Source organism: Astyanax mexicanus, chromosome 20, assembly GCF_023375975.1.
Source record: "Astyanax mexicanus isolate ESR-SI-001 chromosome 20, AstMex3_surface, whole genome shotgun sequence".
In the NCBI taxonomy this organism is placed as follows: Eukaryota; Metazoa; Chordata; class Actinopteri; order Characiformes; family Acestrorhamphidae; genus Astyanax; species Astyanax mexicanus.
This window is the reverse complement of record NC_064427.1, coordinates 6,027,410-6,047,395: the sequence shown is the minus strand read 5'-3', so window position 1 is coordinate 6,047,395 and position 19,986 is coordinate 6,027,410. Positions and strand designations below refer to the sequence as shown.

The 19,986-nt window shown below is 38.3% G+C and overlaps 1 long non-coding RNA gene across 2 annotated transcripts in view; it reads left to right on the top strand.

Annotated features, from left to right (window-relative positions):
- The window catches only part of LOC125784884 (uncharacterized), a 74,859-nt gene that overhangs the window by 30,895 nt on the left and 23,978 nt on the right, over positions 1–19,986 (top strand). For both annotated transcript variants that reach the window (XR_007427493.1, XR_007427494.1), the window contains exon 2: positions 15,112–15,166. This is a non-coding gene — a long non-coding RNA (uncharacterized LOC125784884). The remainder of the gene's footprint in view (positions 1–15,111; positions 15,167–19,986) is intronic.

Here is a 19,986-nt window from a genome sequence, read left to right as displayed (position 1 = left end):
CATGTACTGAACTCTCATTATTCAGACATGCCAAGATAAATACAGTTTGATATTCTAGGACTGCTTTAATGAATGCATAGTAGCCTATTCCTGTGCAGCTCTTTATTTATCATTTTCTCAGCTAATTCAATTTATTCTGTGCCTTCATCGGCCCGCTTGCGCTCGGCTGTATTTTCCCGGCTATTCCGAAATGAAGCACCGGTAATTAAAGCCCAGCCTCATTTGAATTCATTTTAATTGTCCAGGTCAATTAAGATGACACTCTCTCAGGCTGCGTTTAATGCTGTTTCTATCGATCCTCAGACAGTGTTTTATGAAGTCACATGGACGGGGCGGTGGTGGGGGGGTACGTTTACGCCTTCCAAAGTTGGACGCTCCGGAATTCATAACGCATCGACCAGCGTTGCGATGTTAAAGGCACCGGGTTTGCTGGGCGCTCATGCTTAGCGGTGTTTGGCCAGGTAATCAATGCGTGCCATTCAGAAACTGATTAGGCCTCGTGTTTTAATTGAACGGCCCTTTTATGCTCCTGACCCTGCAAAAAAGGACTCAAACGAGTCGTCACTCGTTTTATTGAATGCGCTTTAAAAGAGGCCTTAGCTTTTTAGCCTGAGCCCCTCAAAGAGATGGCTTCCCTTCTCAAAGTCGGTATTAATTAAATTAGCGCTGCATGCTCATGCTGTGACACTGTTATAAGGGACTTCTCTTTTAATAGACTGATTTCTCACCACTAATGGAGCCTTAACTACTCCTGATTGTCTCCAGATAGAGAATGTGGGTTAAACTTGTGGTATAACCTTGCTGTGCTCCACCATCAGCAGCCCTCGAAAGTAGTTTGGCTTTCGATTGGGTGCGAGTGTGAAAACTGCCTAGCAACACACACTGGGGTTAAGATTTGTATGTAAATGCACGAACATAAACCGAATAGCTGTCGTTTCCCGCGGCAACACCGAAATTAACGCACTGCCGTTTTAACGATGAGTTGTTTGATTGGTGGACCGTGATTGGCCGCGTGTGTTTGCAGTGGATGTCATGCACCAGCTCTCTCCTTCCCTTTTTCCCTTGTCAACAGCCCAGTTTCTGTGCCTGGCCCCGCCCACTGAAGGCAGCTGCAGCCAATGGGTCTCGCCGGAGAAAGTGTCTGCTTAGTCTGGGCCCGCGCTGCCGAAGTGATTGGCAGCTGGGTCAAACAAAGTCGTTCTCTTGGCTCGTTGCCTGGCAAACCTCTGCAAACATTTAAGGAAAAGGTAGAAGGCACGGCCCTCTTCACTGATGCCGGAGTTTCAAAGACCCCCTGCCCTCAACCTTCCGCTCTGTCGTCTCCGCAGAGCTTTAACCCTCAAAATTAGGCCACTTTGCAGCTTGTTATTATAATACATACAACAGAAGGACTGCATGTTTTCACTGTCAAATCTAAAGCTTTTCATCTTCATCTTTTTTTTTTTCTTTTCTCCATTTGTACCAGGTGGTCTTTATAATTCAGGAACCTTTTTATGAGGAATGGACCAATAGAAGTATACAGAACAATATGCAAGTTCCTGATAGTTAAAGACATTTGCTCACAGTATGTATCACAGTGTTTAGATTTACTGTCAGTGTGGAGCTTGTATATCGGTCTGTTCATCGACAAATTATAAAGAACAGCTGCTGGATTTACAGCTGTTACAGTGTCACAGTGTGAAAACCAACGAAAATTGAAGTGTGTGGTTTTGCTTAAAAGTGATGACACACACACACAGACTAATATTGAAGTTAAATTAATTATATCAGGCATATATATTCTGCTTCTGGTAGTTATATAATGGAAAATGATCATAGAAGGAATTTTCCTTTTGTATCAAACAAGTTGTAGCATGATGTGTATGGTTTAATTAGCCTCACTTGACATTGCAAATCCTGGCAAAGACTATTGCATATGCTCTTATTGCAGTGACACTGCTGAAACAATGTAACGGTATTGTGCAGCATTATTATGTGTGTGTGTGTGTTTGTATGAATATATATATAATTACCATTACACTTGAATTTATATTGCTTATCTCACCCTATTTTGTGATATATTTCAATGCACACAACTAAAAGTATTATATTATGCAATAGTAAATATTAATATATGATATATCCATAAATATATATATAAAATTATATTTGAAGAGAGCTTAATTTTAAAAAGCTAATAAAATACATGATTATGATTAAAATAAGCTTCCAGTTTAATTTCCAATTTACCAACATTTTATCAAAATAAAAAACATAAAATTAGAAAGAAGAACATTTAGCTGGTTTTAGATATAGTAATAAAATTGCTGTATTTGTATTGTCAACACAATGTTAGCATAAGATTTTTTGCAGTATGACAAAATCTTATGCTAATTTTGATAAATTATACAAGTTTCTCCAAGTATACTGTGCATTTTTCATCAGAGTTTAAAAACACATGAATAAAGTGCAGCACATTTTATATAATGAAAAAAACTGTGTAGTATTTAACTAGCATTTTTAAGAACCTGCCATTACTATTTGCAATTTCTCTGTGTGTAAAAAAAATGGTGATAAATATTGTGTAAAAATTTTATTATTATTTAAAATCACATTAAACTAGGGATGTGTGAAAATATCAGTATGTTAAAGTATTGAAATATGAAGTTTTGCAATGCTGTATTGGTTTTCAAAAATCCAATATTGATTTTTAATTATTATTTTTTTAAATGGAAGGATAGGTGTCAGTGAGACAGTGGTATATTTTGTGTTTTGTTTGAACGGCTACATATAAGTGCCATACTTTGTCTTGGATAAATTGTAAATGTTTTTTTTTTTTATTATTCCACCTTATATGATGTATGACAGTGTGTTTTGCTACTTTCAGTTTTCCTAAAATTGTAATATATTGAATCTTAACACCTGCTTTGTAATACATTGCGTTCTTGCCAATACTCAGTTCTACACCAACCCCCCACTCTGAATGACTGCTCATAATTATTTATAAAAGGATTGTTTGACTTAGTTTGTCTCCTCCTGGCTTTTTGCCTCCTGACACTCGTCTTCTCTTCCTTTCTTCTTTTCTTGCTGTGCTTTTTCAGCGTCTTTTGTGTTTGAACTTGAGGAAACTGCTGCATTTTTAGCATGAAGGGTCAGGACTCCCAGATGCGTTCGTTTGACCGAGTTCACAGCTGGAACAACCAGCACTGTGCAAAGAAAAAAAATATATAAAAAATTAAAAAATGCCCTTTTCTTTTTAACCTGCGCTCACTCCGTCCTTACCTTGCTTGAGGCCACATTAAATTAGTGGTGATGAAGCCCCGTTGCACATTTATTTGGCTTTGAGACAAAAATAACAGCTTCTCCCTGGTGAACCCTCTAGAATAAGAAGCGGATATAATGTTCCCCGGGAGCTTTACTACCAGCCGGCCTGCCTTTTTTTCCAGCGAAGATTAACAAGGCATGTAAAAATAATGTTTGACATTTCATTTTCACCGCGAATGATACGGCTCAGACATGCGGGAAGGTCACTGATACACACTTTCCTGCAGGATTGCGGTATAGCGGGGACTTCCAGACAGGTGGGAGCAGCCCAGAGAGGGCTGTGGAGTGTCGGGGTGCGTTGGTGCATTTTTTTCATTTTATGAATACAGTAATAAAGGGATTTTTTTTACGACAGTTTTTCCATCCTTTATTAGTGTTGATAAATAGCCTAATTTCAGTAAAGTAAAAGCAGAGGCATTTAATCGCCCCTGTGTTCCTCCGTCTAGGCCACCCCTGCAGGGTGCACAGACTGCACTTGGTTTGTCCCGCTGATGGGACTCTGCATTACGGCTGCTTCGCATTACAGCGACGTCTGTCTGATGCGCAATTCCCCCCTGTCTGGTTTGCAGTGGTTCCTCCTGTCCCATGGGAAAACCTCCTTTTTTCTCCTCTGTGTTGAACTTTGACCCATGCCTCCTGCTTCTCTGGATATGAAATTGCTCCTTTTTGAAGTGTTGAGGGTGGAGTAGGCAAGGCAAGTCAAGGCAAGGCCAGTTTATTATGTGTACAGCCCGATTCGTACACAGGTCATTCACTGTGCTTTACATTGAGAGAAAAAAAGAATTAACAAAAAAGAAATCAAAGAGAAAAAATTTAATTATAGACTAATTAAGAGAAACAGATTAAGAGACAATTTATATTAAACACAATTAACTCAACAGAGCCAGGACCCAGTTCTGAAAATGTATTCAAGACATCAAAAAAGAATCAGTTACACTAAATGAGCAGTTCATTCTATTTTTTTTCATAATTGTGATAACATGGTCATGTGACTTATTTATTTTAAATATTTTAAGGTTAAAATCACATTATAACACATTTTTTATAACTTGTAAATTAATAGTTGTCTTTGAGAAATGGGGTCAGAATTGGTGATATATAACCTTTTCTTAGATTGTTGAAATTGTTAAATGTGTTTTATTATTTTTTTTTTTTTTTAAAAGCCACATGATTACACATTTAGGCAATGTCCTGTCTTGCAGTCAGGATGTTCAGTATGTATGACTGAGAGACTTCATGTGTTGAATTGAAGAAAGGTGAAGTGCTGTAAGGAAATTTACACATAGATCACCATGGGCTGTTTTGGGTTAAATACACTGTATAATACACTGTGTAAAAGTGCAATGTATTTAAACATACAGTTGCTTTAATACAGTTTTGCATGTTTTTTTATTTGTCTAATATCAGGGCATGCTAATGCTTTTTAATATGTGGTCAATAATTGGTTCAATTTAAGAGCCGAGTATTAGCTAAATGGTGTTTCTCTCTTTGATTTGTACCTGAAGATCTATAAGATCTGCTTGGTTCATGTCATTGCAGTGTTATATTATAGGCCGGGTAGTTTTGGTTTCACACTTTATAATTGTAGAGCTTGTCATCTAAGTGGGCAGAGTCTTTCTATACCTGACATTAATTGGTTTGTATAACTGTGTGTGTCAGATGGTGACTTGTTTTCAGTTCAGTAAATTTCTTTGTCAGCTGTTGAACTGAATTCTGCATTCCTGATAGAATCTGAATCATTTTGAGTGCAGGCAAATGAGTGTAACTGATTTCCCTCTGATTCCTTTTATTTCTGTGTATAAATAAAGGTTGATCTACATTTACAATTACAGTAGGTACAGGAATAACCAGCATAATGTGTTGTGTCTATACTCCTGCATCACGCACCTGCACACAATCCCTGCAAGGGATTCGGTTTTCGGTACAACACAGGTTCTTTTTCTTCTTCTGTTGTTTAATTGGTGGTGACAACCTGCCTCAAAAGTCCAAACTGTTTCTGATTCGGAGTTGCTGATAAATATGCTGGTTCTGTTCTATACACTTAAGTGTATTTTAGACTAGTAAAACATACTGGTGTACAGTGTAATTTAAGAATGGGGTTGAGATCTCTGGCAACCTAAATTTTGGATCAACTGGATCAACTTGGGGGACTAAATTTAATATCACTATCAGTATCTTGGACCTGTATTCTCCTTGAAAACATTTTAAACATATTGGATTTTAGTTTTTAGGACTGAGTTTTATGTTTGTGTGAGCTTACATGCCAAAACCAGTCATAATTCATTTGTGCATAACTGCATATCCATCTATTATGACTTTCATATTTATGTTGTTATTGCCTTGCCTACTGATATTAGTAAATGACCTTGTTTCTGTGTTTTCTTTCTGCATTCCACCTCATTTAAAAAGAAGCTCAAATTTAAATACTTATAACGAATCTGTGATAAAAATGAATGGATGGTAGAGGTGAAGGTTTGTGAAATAAACTGTTTTCAATCTTTAGCAATGGCTTAAATGGTCCATATCCTTTATTTCATATATTTTAATGTTTTATTCTATGGGCCACTTATAGATTTTTTTTTTTTTTTTTTTACTTGAACACTCAGTTCGTTTAACACTATTTTAGCACATTTAGAGTTTAGAGCTTGATTGTTATGACAGTCATTTTCTTGAGATTTAGGGCAATATAGCCAAAAGAATCCCCAATTTTGATACCCAGGTTAGCATTGTTAGCACTGTCTCAGATTAGCATTATTAGCTATGCCAGTTGATATCAATGCATTATACAGTATTTAGGACATCCAAACACTATACAGAATGTCCACAGATAAAAATGGGACAGTACTGTGTGTTTGACTGATTTAATGACATAATAAACTGTATACTACTGCTTTTACTGCTGTTGTGTAGTGCAGCCATCTTGGATTCTAAACTCAGGTTTGGTGATGCTTTCCAACTAACTGATTGAAAATCAGAGTTTAAATAGGACCAAGCATTAAGTAAGAAGCAAATAACCTGTTTCTGTAAACAAACTCTGTTCTAATTGGCTGCCTTTAATTGTGCATGTTAGATTGCAAAGCAGACCAGACTGAAATAACTTCTTAAGGAGCCACTAAACCCTAAACCATATTTTTTCCATTAATAGCTGAATCTTTTAAAGTAACTAAACAAACCAGTCCTATTAAAACATTTATAAACATTTCCCTTAAAAAAAAAACGCTTTTTTTGTGGTAATTTCTGCCTCTGCAGCGTCCTCTTAGGTTTAACTGTGCTATAGGCGAAGATGATGTTTCCGTGTACTCTCCATCCTGCCCCGTCTCTAAACCCATACATCACCCAGTTCCCCTCCCAAAGTACCCCTCGCATTTTTTTATCCATTTATAAATTTGAGCTGGGGGTTGAGTCAGCAAAAATCAGAAGGTTTAGTGCCCCTTTAATGTAAATGAGTAAATGGCTACAGGCTGAATATTGGGAGATACATATGAATATGTTGTTTTTGTGACATTACTTATCCAGTTAATAGAAAACAAGTTGTTTTTCCAGCTTTTTGTTTATATGAGTTGATAGAAATGAATAGTGCATTTATATGTCGGTACAGTACATAGTGCAAATAAACTCAAATTTTCTCTGTAATAACTGGCCGCTGCCGTCCACATCCTCAGCATCTGTGTTTCTTGATCAGTGTGGACGTTTAAAGACTGGGCGCACGCGCTGCACTTTTTGATTTAGGGCTAAATCATGCAGGGGTGGAGTGATGGAGGGTATGGACACATGTAGAAGAGGGTTTTAAGTACATAAATCAGATTGAGCTTCCTGCTGAATGGTGGACCCTGTGTGAGTCATGAGGCCTGTCATATGGCTGAGTTATCTGAATTATCAGTATGAACCTCTTGACTTCTGGATGCTGCAGAGAGGGACCATGCGGCCAGTCAGGGAGCGTTCAGGAGAACGTATGATTCATCAAACCTCAGGTTGGGTTTATCCTCACGTCTGCACCTTTAAGCCGTCTTCCTTTCCACAAAGTCCAGCGCTGTCAAAAAGAAACCGCACCTAATGATTTACACAAACATCTTTCCGTGTTGTTTTAAGTATGCCAGAGACTCTAGTTACTTTTCTCTGTCCTGTCTCTTGTGTTTGCATGCTGTAACCTCGCAGAAATCAGTCGTTTAACTATCAGTCATTCAAAAAGTTGGCTAAACACTGGCCTGCATGCTCATGGCCAGGCAGTCTAAATTATCGGAATTTGAGAATACCAGGCGGATGGGACATTTTCTTTCAGAATTTGTGTGTGCATTAGTGTTCCTCAAATCACAGTTATGTGAAGGCATTACCATTACCACCACATTGGACAGCGTAGATGGTGGAAACTATCATGACTGGTGGCTTCTGGTCAGAATTGCCTGTGCAAACAGAGTAGTTGCTCTTTCTCTCTATTGTTCTGCACTTACAATAATTTTGACCCTAATTTTTGTGTATGTGTACATTGTCAGTATAGTCAACAACAAGTATTAGCATTGCCATGAGGATTTTATTGCATTCAGCCACAAGAGCATTGTAGTGAGATCACAATGGTTGGATGATTACCACCCCACCTGGACAAGTATTAAGCCTAGTGCTGGACTACATATATATGTCAATGAAGAATCTTCATTTAGAGTGCTGTGTTGTCCAGGGCTAGATATAATTTATGTATGGAAGCCAACCCATAGTGTATTCAATTGCGTTTGTTAAAATCTGTGTATATTTGTATAATTGTTGGGCCTCATGCATAGCCATAAGGGCAATCTTTAATATGCATTACTTTACACTTATAATAACTTAAAATAAATGTCTTATTTTATGTTGCTTTTGATAGAATCTCTCAACTAATTAATAATTGACACTAGTTCATTACAACGTTTTGCTCTAATTAGTACTGTTAATAGATGCACCCTTATTGTTAAGTGATACTAGTGCATTAAGGATGTGTATTGTAGAAATTCTAAAGAAACATGTATAAAAGAAACATCATGCTGCCTTTGTTATTGGATGTGGTGTTGGGTCAGTTCTGGGCAGTCAGATGTGCACTAACCTGCAGAACCGACTCACATTTCTGATTTTTGCAGTGTTTCATTTAATTTGACTAAAAGCGAACATACGCTAAATGTGACGTGAATTTTTCTCACAACGTCAGTGAACTCTGTAAGCTCGTACGTGAACGCAAATAGAGCACGCTTTCACGTTAACAAGATACACTGTCCTACGCTGTTCTGAGAAATCCAAGGTATTTCGCGTCGGCCGGAATTCTTTCCCATGATCCCGCATGCTGCTCCGTTGGCAGCGGGAGCAGAATGGAGGGAAGTGTCCACTCAGATGCTATCTGTCCATGCAGGCACAAAGGCAGACGGGTTCAGGGTAATTGAATCCACATATCGAGTGTTGTGGGCCGGATTCCACAGGGCCCAGAGCTCTCTCTCTCTCAGTCTGCTAAACGTCCCTCTGAAAGCTACGCTGCTGTTACTGTACCGATCGCCCGGCGGGTGGGTGGGTGAGAGGGGCCATTGCCATGAAATAGTCCATATGCTCGTCTGACAAAGCGGGAAGACCTCTCAGATGCTCTTCTCTCAGTTAAGGAAAGAACTGAAAAGGCAGAATACATCAGCACAGATTCCCAAACACTCAAGCCGACGTTTGGCCGCAGTTATTTCCAGCAGTGCGGGGCAGCGAGTTCAAAAGTGGGGTGATTTAAGGTAAGCGCTTTTTGTTGAATGGAAACTAGATCCCAGTGTGACGGGAAAAAAGCCACCTTTCAAAATAAGCTTTGCTCTACAAGTCGTCCAGAAGGGCTGTTCCTAATTCATTTCAGATGAAATTTATTTCCCTCTCTGACACGAACGCTGGCTCCTATTCATTAAGAGTATTAGAGGAGTAGTGCTGATCCAAGATCAGTTTCCCACTGTCCGTATGTGTGCTAGTCCCTCATTTCTTTGTGCTTACCTCATAATAATTAAAGAGAGGCAATTAGCAAATGAGCTGGTATGTCTTTTAAACTTTGTTTAAAATATTTCTTTTATTTGCAATTTATTTATTGGGGATGTTAAAATGTCTCCGTGTTCTTAATAACTGGAGATGTTTATTTCGTTCTTTAAGAGGGTGTATTTATACTATTTTGCTATTATATTATAAATACACCTTATGATTGGCAAAATGGACTTTAAATGACACTGGATTGTCTTGTTTAAGACAGTGGAAAAAGTAAAGTAAATGAATAAATGTATGTAAATTGATCATGAATTGTTTTCTCAGGGGGCAGCTTGCAAGGTTTTATCTTGTGAATGAGGTTGAACACTGTCCATTGCAAGATGATGTGAATCATTAGATTTTGAGTGAGACATGATAGTGGGGGCCAGATGGATGGGATGTTACATTTCGGAAGTTGTATACTGAGCATTTAACATTCTTCCATCCACAGTGTCGTGTGTACCTGAAATATTTGATAAAAGGCATTACTACCCACAGTGGGCAGTGCAGTGGGTGGTAATGATTGTGACTGGCAGTGTCTGACTAGAACTGTCTGTGTGAACAGAGAAGTGAGTCTGGCAGAAGATCCCACACACACACACATATCCCACAGATCAGTACAGTTAATCTTAGCTTCCACAGGACATGGCTAACGTTATGGGATATGATACTAGTCCCATGACATTTGACATGTTAGTGCATCTATTTGTCTGTATACCAAATACTTTTGAGAATATAATTATATATTTCCTGGAATCTTAGTGGCTTGTCTACCGATTTCTGCTAATAATTTTACCAATAATATAGACTAGCGTCTCTAATTGTTCTCAGTTAGCACCTACCCATCTGACCTACAGATGAACTTCCTGTCTTGTGGTACAGCTGATAAGAAAGTGTACCTGTCCTGTGTTGTTGTTTTACAAATAGTGGTCTAGTGGTCAGGTGTTAAGTGGTCAGGTGTTAGGTGTGGGCTATCAGGTGTTCACAGTGTAAAAAAGTAGAGGCAGTAGAGGAAGTTATTCCAACAATGGAGAGATAACTCCTTTAATATTCTTGATTCCAGAAGAAACAAAAGATAAGCAGGTGTCCCTATACTTAAATATCTTTCTTAACACTTAACCCTAACCTTACCCTTAGCCCAAAACATAATTATAACCCTCATTCTGGTTCTAATCCCAAACCTAGCCCTACACCATTTACCAGAGTGTTGACTATGCGAGAGACTATACATTCCTATGTATTAATTCCCTATAAAACTCTTTAACCTATATTTTTCATGATATATTATCTCAGCAACAATGATTTGCTCACTAATTGCTGCTTATACTAACTTAACTGCCATTCATCTAATTAATAAGCACTACAGTAACTGCTCTCAAACAGGCTAATCACTGATTTATCAATAATTATTAATGAACCTACAACCCGTTCAATATAGGCTTACCCATTTACAAATGTTGTCTAATCACAATATATGACAAGTCAGATTAAACATTTCACACACTGCTATGTATTAAACCCAATTAACCAGGGCTATTTAATGTTAAAAGTTGCAGTTTCTGGATTAAAATCATCATATCACCCAGCTCTTGTTTCAATATCAGTAAAGAAAAATGGTATTGTGTAATTTCTGATGTCTGATATGAGAGCAGCAGAACTTCAGCTCAGTTCATTGACATTAATAACACAAAGTGAAACAAAATGAAATTGAATTTAATGAAGACCGCCCGCCTCTCCTGAAACCTGCTGAACCTTCCCAGAATCTCCCAGCAGAAGAAATGAAGCTGTTTTAATGGGTTTGTGAAATACGCTGGTGCTGCAGTGTTTGGCTAAGATAGTAATCCTGCAGTGAGTCACGACATTTGCACACAGTGGTTAAGATTCAGCTCAGACTGCCACAGCCTCATTCTGAGCTTCACCTGCCATCTGCAACCAAAACCGGAGTCAAAGCCTGGATCTCAACACCAGTACCTTCACAGTCACATTACTGCCCTCATTAAGGGCAGGACATCTAATGGAGTGTGTTGATGACACTTGCATTTTAATGCAGTCCTGCAGTTCTGACATTTCCTGGAAATTTTGGAAAACTTTAGGAACTAAACGTTGTGCATATTTCCAGTCATGGAAACTCCTAAAAATGAGGAAATTGTAAAATAATTCTGAAAATATCAGTAATATCATGGGAAACACCAATTTAGCCAAATGATTTGAATAAATCTTTGCATATTGCAGTAAAAATTGCATGCACACCTGTATGCTGAACACTGGGCACTGTGCTCCTGGCAAGGCGACGCAAATTATTGATCCACAGTGTATTCATGTGTGTACCAGGAATATGTGATAAAAGGTTTACAGTGGGTGGTATTTACTTAACCGGTAGCTTCTTTGAACAGACAAGCAACTCTCATACACAAGCAGACATCTAATTTTGAATTGTGCCATTGCCTTTGCGGATAGGTATATTTTCACAATAATTTTGCAACTTAGAATCTAAGTTATGGGAGTTAAAAATGTCAGAATGTGGAAAAAGTACATAAATCTGTGTATGCAGGCAGCCAAACAAAAAATAAACTCCCATTCACCATCACCCATTAGGCTAACGCTTAGTTGTACCACCCAGGAGTTCTGAGACTACAGAGAGTTACAGGTCTAGATAGTGCTGGTGTGGAGTGGTGTAAGAATAGAGTACACTCTCACTGAATGAAACCTCAGCCTCGGATTTTGAGTGTGTGTGTGTGTGTGTATGTGTGTGTGAGCCTGTGTCTGGGTTTGCAGGCGCTTGGTCAGCGGTCAGCAGCAGCTATGCGAGGAACACTCTCATTTTTAACAATATGGAAAGGTGCTGGCACACCGCCTGCTGAAACCAGAGCTCTGGCTGGCTGGCCGACCGCAAGCACAAGATTGACTTTGGCCAGAACGGAGCATTCCTATTCTTCCTCACGAAAGCCAGCGCCTTACTCTTGCACCCATGTGTTGATGATGGGCAGCGTGCCAGCTGGAGGTTGCCATGACTCCCAAAACCACCCCTTTTTTCCTCCCCCATCCACCACCTTTGCTCCCCCCCTTTTGGAAGGTGCAGAATTTTTCGGAGTAGGCAGGGCTAAGGTTTTGATTTAGACAAAAGATGTCTTCACAGTGTCCGCGGAACGCTTCGCTGGAATGCTTTTTGCTTTTTCGGTCTGGAGCGGAGAAACCATGTGACCTTATGGCTAAGGGTTTTTTGTTTTGGTGCCAGGATGGGGAGAAGCAGAAAGAGAGAGAGGGGGGGGGAGAGAGGGGGGTAAACTTGGAGAGCAGTGCCAGGGAGAATTTCTTTTTTCGACCCTTGTCTTTGGATTGCAGAGAAAATGGTGGATGGCACACAGCAGACTTTACCTAAATTCGGCGAGATTTTTGGATTTGTTTTTTTTTTTTTTTTTTTTTTTTTTACGTTTTTCTCTTTTTTTTATCGCTTACACTCCAGTCTCGGGCTTTGTCTTCATATTGGACGAACAAAAAAAATGCCCTCAAGCAAATGAAAAACAAAGAGCACAACACATTACACCGAAATGTGGAGGTGTGTTTGGTAAGCTGGCACCCACTTTGCCATTGTTTGGAAAAAAAGAGAGAGAAAAGCAGGGAAGAAAGACAAACCCTGGCTCCAGTCGTGTGGAAGTCATGTGAATAATATGTGTGTGCTGGTGGGAGCGAGACTGAATGGGCGCTGTTGTGTGGCACAGCCATTTGGCAGGGCTCGAGTCTTGGCAGCTTCTCTGCGCTTTTAAAAATCACTGCGGTCTCATCTCAGCTTGCCCTGTCCTTTCGCCACAGACATCAGGCAGCCAAGTGTGGTAAGCTCTGGCGAGGGCCTGTTAGAGCAGGCCGCTGTTGCACAACTTTATGGAGGGTGGGGGTGGTGGGGAAGGGTGGTTGATTGTATGTTTTAATTATATTTACATTAATTAACATTTGAGCAGCATATCTGTCTGTCTGCTGCAGCTGCAGTGCTTCATGTAAATAACTGTAGGTTGATTTTTGAGGTTGTGTTCTTATCTGTACACTTAACATATGCCAGTTGTTCTTTAAATTGTATCCAGGTTTTATGATGACAGTGTCACAGTGTGACAGTGAGAGTATGTTAATTTTCATTAACTTCAGATGTCTTAAATGTTTTTTTTTGTTGTTATTAACATGCTTAATGTAATCATGTAACATTGTTGTAAACTGTCTGGAAACATGGTAGTGCTTCAGTGAATAACACTGATGTCCATTAAGTTGGAAACAAGGGAGATTTTTCTATCCACTCTGGATTTGCTATCTGTTTATTTAAAAAACATATTTGCCATGGCAACAGTGTTTGTACTTAATTTTATAGAACTGCTATCGTATTATACTATATTGCCAAAACTATTTTCGGTAACACTTTATTTGGATGGTCCATTTGATGACCTCATTGATCCTCAACTGCATGTCTATTAAAGCAATTGAACTGAAAGGTGAAAGTAAATGATTCTCTATTGAATGTAACCCCACATCCAACTCTAACCCAAACTCTAATCTTAACATTTTAGGATTGAATTTAGAGTTAGATTTAAGGTTTAAGTTAAAGTTAGGGTTAGGTGTAGGGTTAGATTTTAGCGTTAATTAATGGTTAAGGTTAGGGTTAGGTGTAGGGTTAGGTTATTTTTTTTTTTTTATCATTTACATTCAACCTAGGGTTAAGTTGCATTTAATAGACATTCAGTTGAATGTTAGATAAATGTCAGTTAAGCATCAACGAGGCCATAAAATGATCAATCTAAGTAAAGACTTACCATATTCGCTTGCCTGCATTGCATTTGGTGATGTAAGGCTTTATGGATTGTTCTTGATCTAATCTGAAGTTTGGAGGTGTGTAGTGATTGGTGTAGTGACTCTGCAGAAAGTTGGTGAACTCTGTGCACTATGCTCCTCAGCATCCACTGACCCCTCACTGTTATTTTACTCTTGACAGAGCTTTTGAGTTGCTATCGTTCCCAGTCTCTTCCACTGTGTTATAATATCACTGACAGTTGTCTGTGGAATATTTATTAGGAAATTTAGGAGGAAATTTCACGATTGGACTTGATCAATACTTCAACCTTGAGTATCTGTTGATCAGATACCAATCAGATACCATTTCTTTACCTTCTCTTAATCTAAGATGTTAACATTGTTAATGCAATGTTAATGCATTTCCAACATGCCCATCTAAATGAGATCTTGCTTAAACTGCAAAGTGCGTATTCTATGTAACTTAAGTTTAAAACAAGTTTATACATTATATGTTATTTTTTTAACATTATTGAATTTAACAAAATTCAAGCAGTTTAGGTTGGTTTGATGGCTTGTGATCTTCCATCTTCCTCCTGATTATATTCCAGAAGTTTTTTTTTTTTGTTTGGTAAAATTTAAGAAACTCATCATTTTTAAAAGATCTCTTATTTCTTTCCAGAGCTGTATATAAGTACTGAGTATTGAACTGGCACACCCTTAATGGTAACTGATATTAAAGCTCCAGAATGTGTCACAATTTCATGATAAATAGATCAGTAGAAATGCTCATTGGGAACACAAAGTATCTATATACTGTATATTGCATTTGTAAGTTAATGTGTTAAATAATGCCTTCAAATGGTTCTTATATGCATATGAAGAGGAAATGTGTAACCAGACGCTTAATATAATCTGTTTCAGTGTAATAACTATGAAAGAAGTAGTGAAAGTGCAACTGTTGGGTGTGCCCTGTTTATTATAAACACATAAGCCTGGAAGATGGTAACCAATATCTTGATTTATTGTGTTTTTCAGCGGGTGGAGCAGCAGAATGCTTTAATATGTTCCAGGAGCTCTGACTGCGAGCCAGGTAAGCCATCCTTGCTAATCATCCTCATACTTCTACTCATACTGGGTCAGTTGCAGTGAATGTCCAGTGTGAGACCATTTCACCCTGTTGCTTGGTTGCTTGTTCTAAAGCCAGAGAGGAAAAAAAGCTCAAATAAACAGTTTAGAAAGAGATTGGGTCGATGAATATAAGCGTTGTGGACGTACAAGTTCCTGTTTGTCTTAAAACTGCTGATGAGAAGCTTTCTGCATGAGATTCATTCCAATTCAGAATCAAAACGATATGTGTGAGTGTGATGGATACTGAATGAAGGGTTTGTTCCAAAAGACATAAAGTTCAAACCTCTCCTCATTGCGTTTACTGTTATTGCTGTAACATTGCTGAAAAGTGCAGTTAATGTACAGTCTAATGCTAATGCCTGAATGTTGCATCAAGTCGAAAAAATATCAATATCAACTTTATATTTATTGTATAAAGACATCTGGTTGGTTCACTGATATAGTTTGGAGTTAGTTATTGTTTGGAACTCAAAAATTAGTTTCTACATTTTTAAAAAGAGTACAGCCTATTTATAACACAATTTATAACACAAAGTTAAGCTCTAGTTTTTTTTTACTTTTTGAGAACTAACCACTTGTCATAAACCCGTAGATCCGATCTTGTGGCAAATCTGGCAACCCAAGCTCGCTTCTGTGGGTCTCTGTCACTGTGGTGCAATCAGCAATTTTTTTTATTACATTTTTCATCATTGGTTTTGATTCAAGCATGTGAAGAAGCGTTCCAGGCCTCTTCCTAATAGAAATAAATCACCGGCTTTTGAATACGGAAGCCCAGAAAATCCAAGGTTCCAGAAGACAAGAGGAGCGCCCGCGAGGACGTGTGCATCCAGGTTGAGGTAGTAGGTTGTATGGTTTAGAATTACACCATGGGAGTTAACTGTACAACCTTCTAGCTTTCCTTGGAGTACACTTATGTCATCCAGCAAGACTCGGTTGTCACAAGTACCGTCTTATCACATGAAGATTTACCTGAGCTTTTTTTTTTTTCCAATTTGAAGCAAATAGTAAAGTGGTTAAATAAGGCCACTGTTACTTTGCTTTAATAATAGATTTCTCAAGGCATTCATTTTAAGGTAAATTATGTAAATAATCTCAATGCCAAGCATTAAGATGCAACCAACAATAAAGGTAGCATGAATCTTCTTTCATTCAGTAATAGATGTTAGCACAGTAACTGTAACAGTAACAGTTCCACACACTGACTGTGCCACACACTGAAATGCAGTAGAACATTCTTTTGGCCTCATGTTTCCATTTCAGTATATTGTGCCTTTATTAATAATGATTGTAAGTCACAATATTTATGTATACTATATTTAAATAATCCTCTAGATGTCTCAAATTTACATTGCTGGACCAAAAAAAATTGGCACCAAAAAAAAAGATCACACACTCTAATATTTGATTGGACCACTTTTAGCTTTGATTGCAGCACACATTCATTGTTCATTGTTCATTGGCATTGTTTCGACAAGCTTCTCCAATGTCACCAAATTTCCAGTGTTTCATTCGTTTTTTTACCAAGATCTTGCAGCAGCATTGATGATGGTAGAGTCTGACCACTGTACAAAGCAGCTCTTCTCCATCCAGCACATCCCAAAGATTCTCAATGAGGTTAAGATCTGGACTGTGGTGAACTCTCTCTCAATCCATGTGTGAAAATGATGATCTCATGCTCCCTGAACCCTGAACTCTTTCACAATTCCAGCCCCATGAATCCTGGCATTCTTATCTCGAAGTATGTCCGTGTCATCAGGGAAGAAAAAATCCATTGATGGAATAACCTGCTCTATATTCAGTATATTCAGGTAGTCAGCTGACCTCATTCTTTCAGCACATACTGTTGCTGAACCTAAACCTGCAGAGACCAACTGCAGAATCAACCAACCCCCACATCATTTACTTACTTAAATCCAGGTGGTGACTTTTTTTTGTCCAGGCAGTGTATAAACATTTTGAAGCAAATAGACACCCCACTGTGAGACCTAATCATGCTAAAGTATGGCTCCTATATCCAAATATCTAGATAGTCATGTAGTGTAATCAGTAGTAAAATAAATTCTCCAATTTCTGAAATGTGTTGTTTAATCCCAGCGTGTAGCATATCTAGTTGGGTAAAGTAGATTTAAAGAGGCCAGTAAAACATTGCCTTTTTACAGAAGTCAGATGTTCAATCTGCAGCAACAATTTACACTCCAGTCAGGTAAAGATGGGCATGATTACATATCTCAGCTTTTTAATGATACATTCATTTCACTAGAATTGCTGCCGCTGTGGCTTCTGAATACAAAGTGGTCGTTATATCTCACTTTTGCACTCTTCTGTGTGATCAGCCTTTATGATGATGTGTTTTAATTTATAGAAAGCCTCGCCTCCCTCTGTGGTTGGTTCAGACCAGATGTTTCCCGTTTCCCCCTCACTTTTCTTCACCTTTTACCTCCTGTTTCTTGACAAGCTGATTATATGCTGAAACCATTAGGATGTAATAAGCTGCTGTTGCGCCCTTTAGTTGTAAACCATTCCAAATTGCGGCACGTTCATATCGACATTATGCTGTCAAAGATATTAGCTTACAGTTAAGAAAAAGAACCAGATGTAACACAAAGGCATTTCTGGGACAAATTAGAGGAACCGCATGATAAAATATTTATCAGTGACTCGGAATACCATAAATGTATTGTTCAGTGCCTGGTTTATATAAGTAAAGCTGCAAAAATTGGGCCATTTGGAATTCAGTACGTTTGTGATGTTACAGAAATAACAACAGTTGCTGCATTGAACCAGTAAAAACTCTGGTTTCAGAGTGTTGTTCTCACCCAGCTCAGTTGTGTAGCTCTTTGTGCACAACTAAATTATGTAAGAGGACAAATGGTTTCATTAAACTGTATAAATGAACTCAACCAGTGGCTTTTTAATTATTTACGTTATTAAATCAGGACTGGAAAACTATTCCAAATGCTAGCCAGCTCTTCACTGATTACTACCAAGACTGCCCTGCGCGCATCAAAATGATAATTCAGTATTCTAAATGTAAAAAATGATATTAAACAGCCCTAACTTAACTGATAACTTAGCTTATTTATTGTTTTGTGATGTTATAAAATACAGTGCATTTAAACAATTGCACCTGTTCAGTTTACAGCAGTTTAGGCTTGCTCATTCGTTTCTAGCCCCACTCACTCAGCTTCTTTTGTGGTGTTGTTTAAACCAGATTATTTAAACATATTTAGTCTACATCAGGCCCACCTTTTTATTGCAGTTGTGTCTTTTAATTATATCTACCTGTTCAGCTTTTGGCCCCGTCTAATATTAATTTTTTCTGATATCATAAAATCACACTTTTTTTGAATACTTTCAAGGTAGCTAATCTAAAAAACAAGTTACTAAGACTATGTCTGCATTCATAGCAATAGTAATTTATCAATTAATATTAAATAGAGATTAAACAGCCCCTTCTCAGGTAAGGCTGAGTTACTGTACCTTATGTTAAGTAATATGCTCGTACAAACCTGTGCAGACTTCAGGGCACACACTTCATTTGTTCAATTTCTAAAGAGATTTGTCAGTAACTGCAAGATTTCATTTTTCATTGTCAGGAAAAAAGCAGAACATATGTTACGGATGAGAAGGGGGATGGACGTAAGCGCAGAAATATATATATATAGTTTTATTAAATTAACAAACTAAAACAAACAAACAAACAAAATAAACCAAAGTTACACTAAATACAAAACTACAGAAGACTTAAACTAGAAAACAGGAAACTAACAAACAGCATGAGACAAGAACCAAACCTGACAAGACTACGGACAGCAAACAAACCAACAAAAGACTAGACAAAGAAGGCTTGAAACAAAGGGGCTTATATACACATGGAGGGAACAGGAAACTGGAAACACCTGAGGATCAATCAAGAGGGGGCGGGGTTACAAATAACTAATGACAGGGTGGGGCTAGGGCGGAGACAGGACCAAAAACACAACAATAGCACATGGCTGGGAAACATGACAGGTAAACAGAGGGGCAGAAGCACAAGAGACCAAATGAAGGAGAAACATGACATACATGGACTAAGCTGTGACAATATATATATTTAAGGAAAAAAAGACTTTTCCACACCCACCCAAGCCATTCCATACATATCTTCTGAGAACCTCAGCAGCACCTTTTTGATCAGCTTCACATCTTTTCAGACACCTGTTGTGTTGTGTCTTTCATGTCAACAATTTTTAAGGGCTTTAAAGCTTTTATGGGACAGTTTGATGGTGTATCAGGTATCAGGTATTATTAATATAATAAATGAAAGATTGGCTCCTTCATATGTTGTCAAGCATTTCAGAGTCAGGTTAATTTGAACAGAAACACAGTTTGGACATCTTTGCAGCTTAACACTGACACATAGTGACAGTGGAATTCGCCTTATGGTGGCCTGTTAATTAACTTTTCCCATTCTCGAGGGGAGCCCACACTCTCAATTAGTGGTATTTTGCGCTGTTGTATATTTTTAGATGGAGTTTTAATCCGCTGTGGGGCAAGGTACAGTGCACACCACACACCGGCTGTAATACGATAGAGCACCTTCATCGTAAACACACTGGCTGAACCGAATGAACTGCGGTAGTAAAAAAGAAAAACCCAGTCTGCTCCAGTTCTCCTTCCACACGCTGTTGGAGCGGCTTGTGCTCTATTATCTATGATGAATTTCCAAATCAGGAGACGTGCTGTAGGAAGGAGCGTTTAGAAAGAAGTTATACACACCCTCCGAACTATCAGATTTTCCAT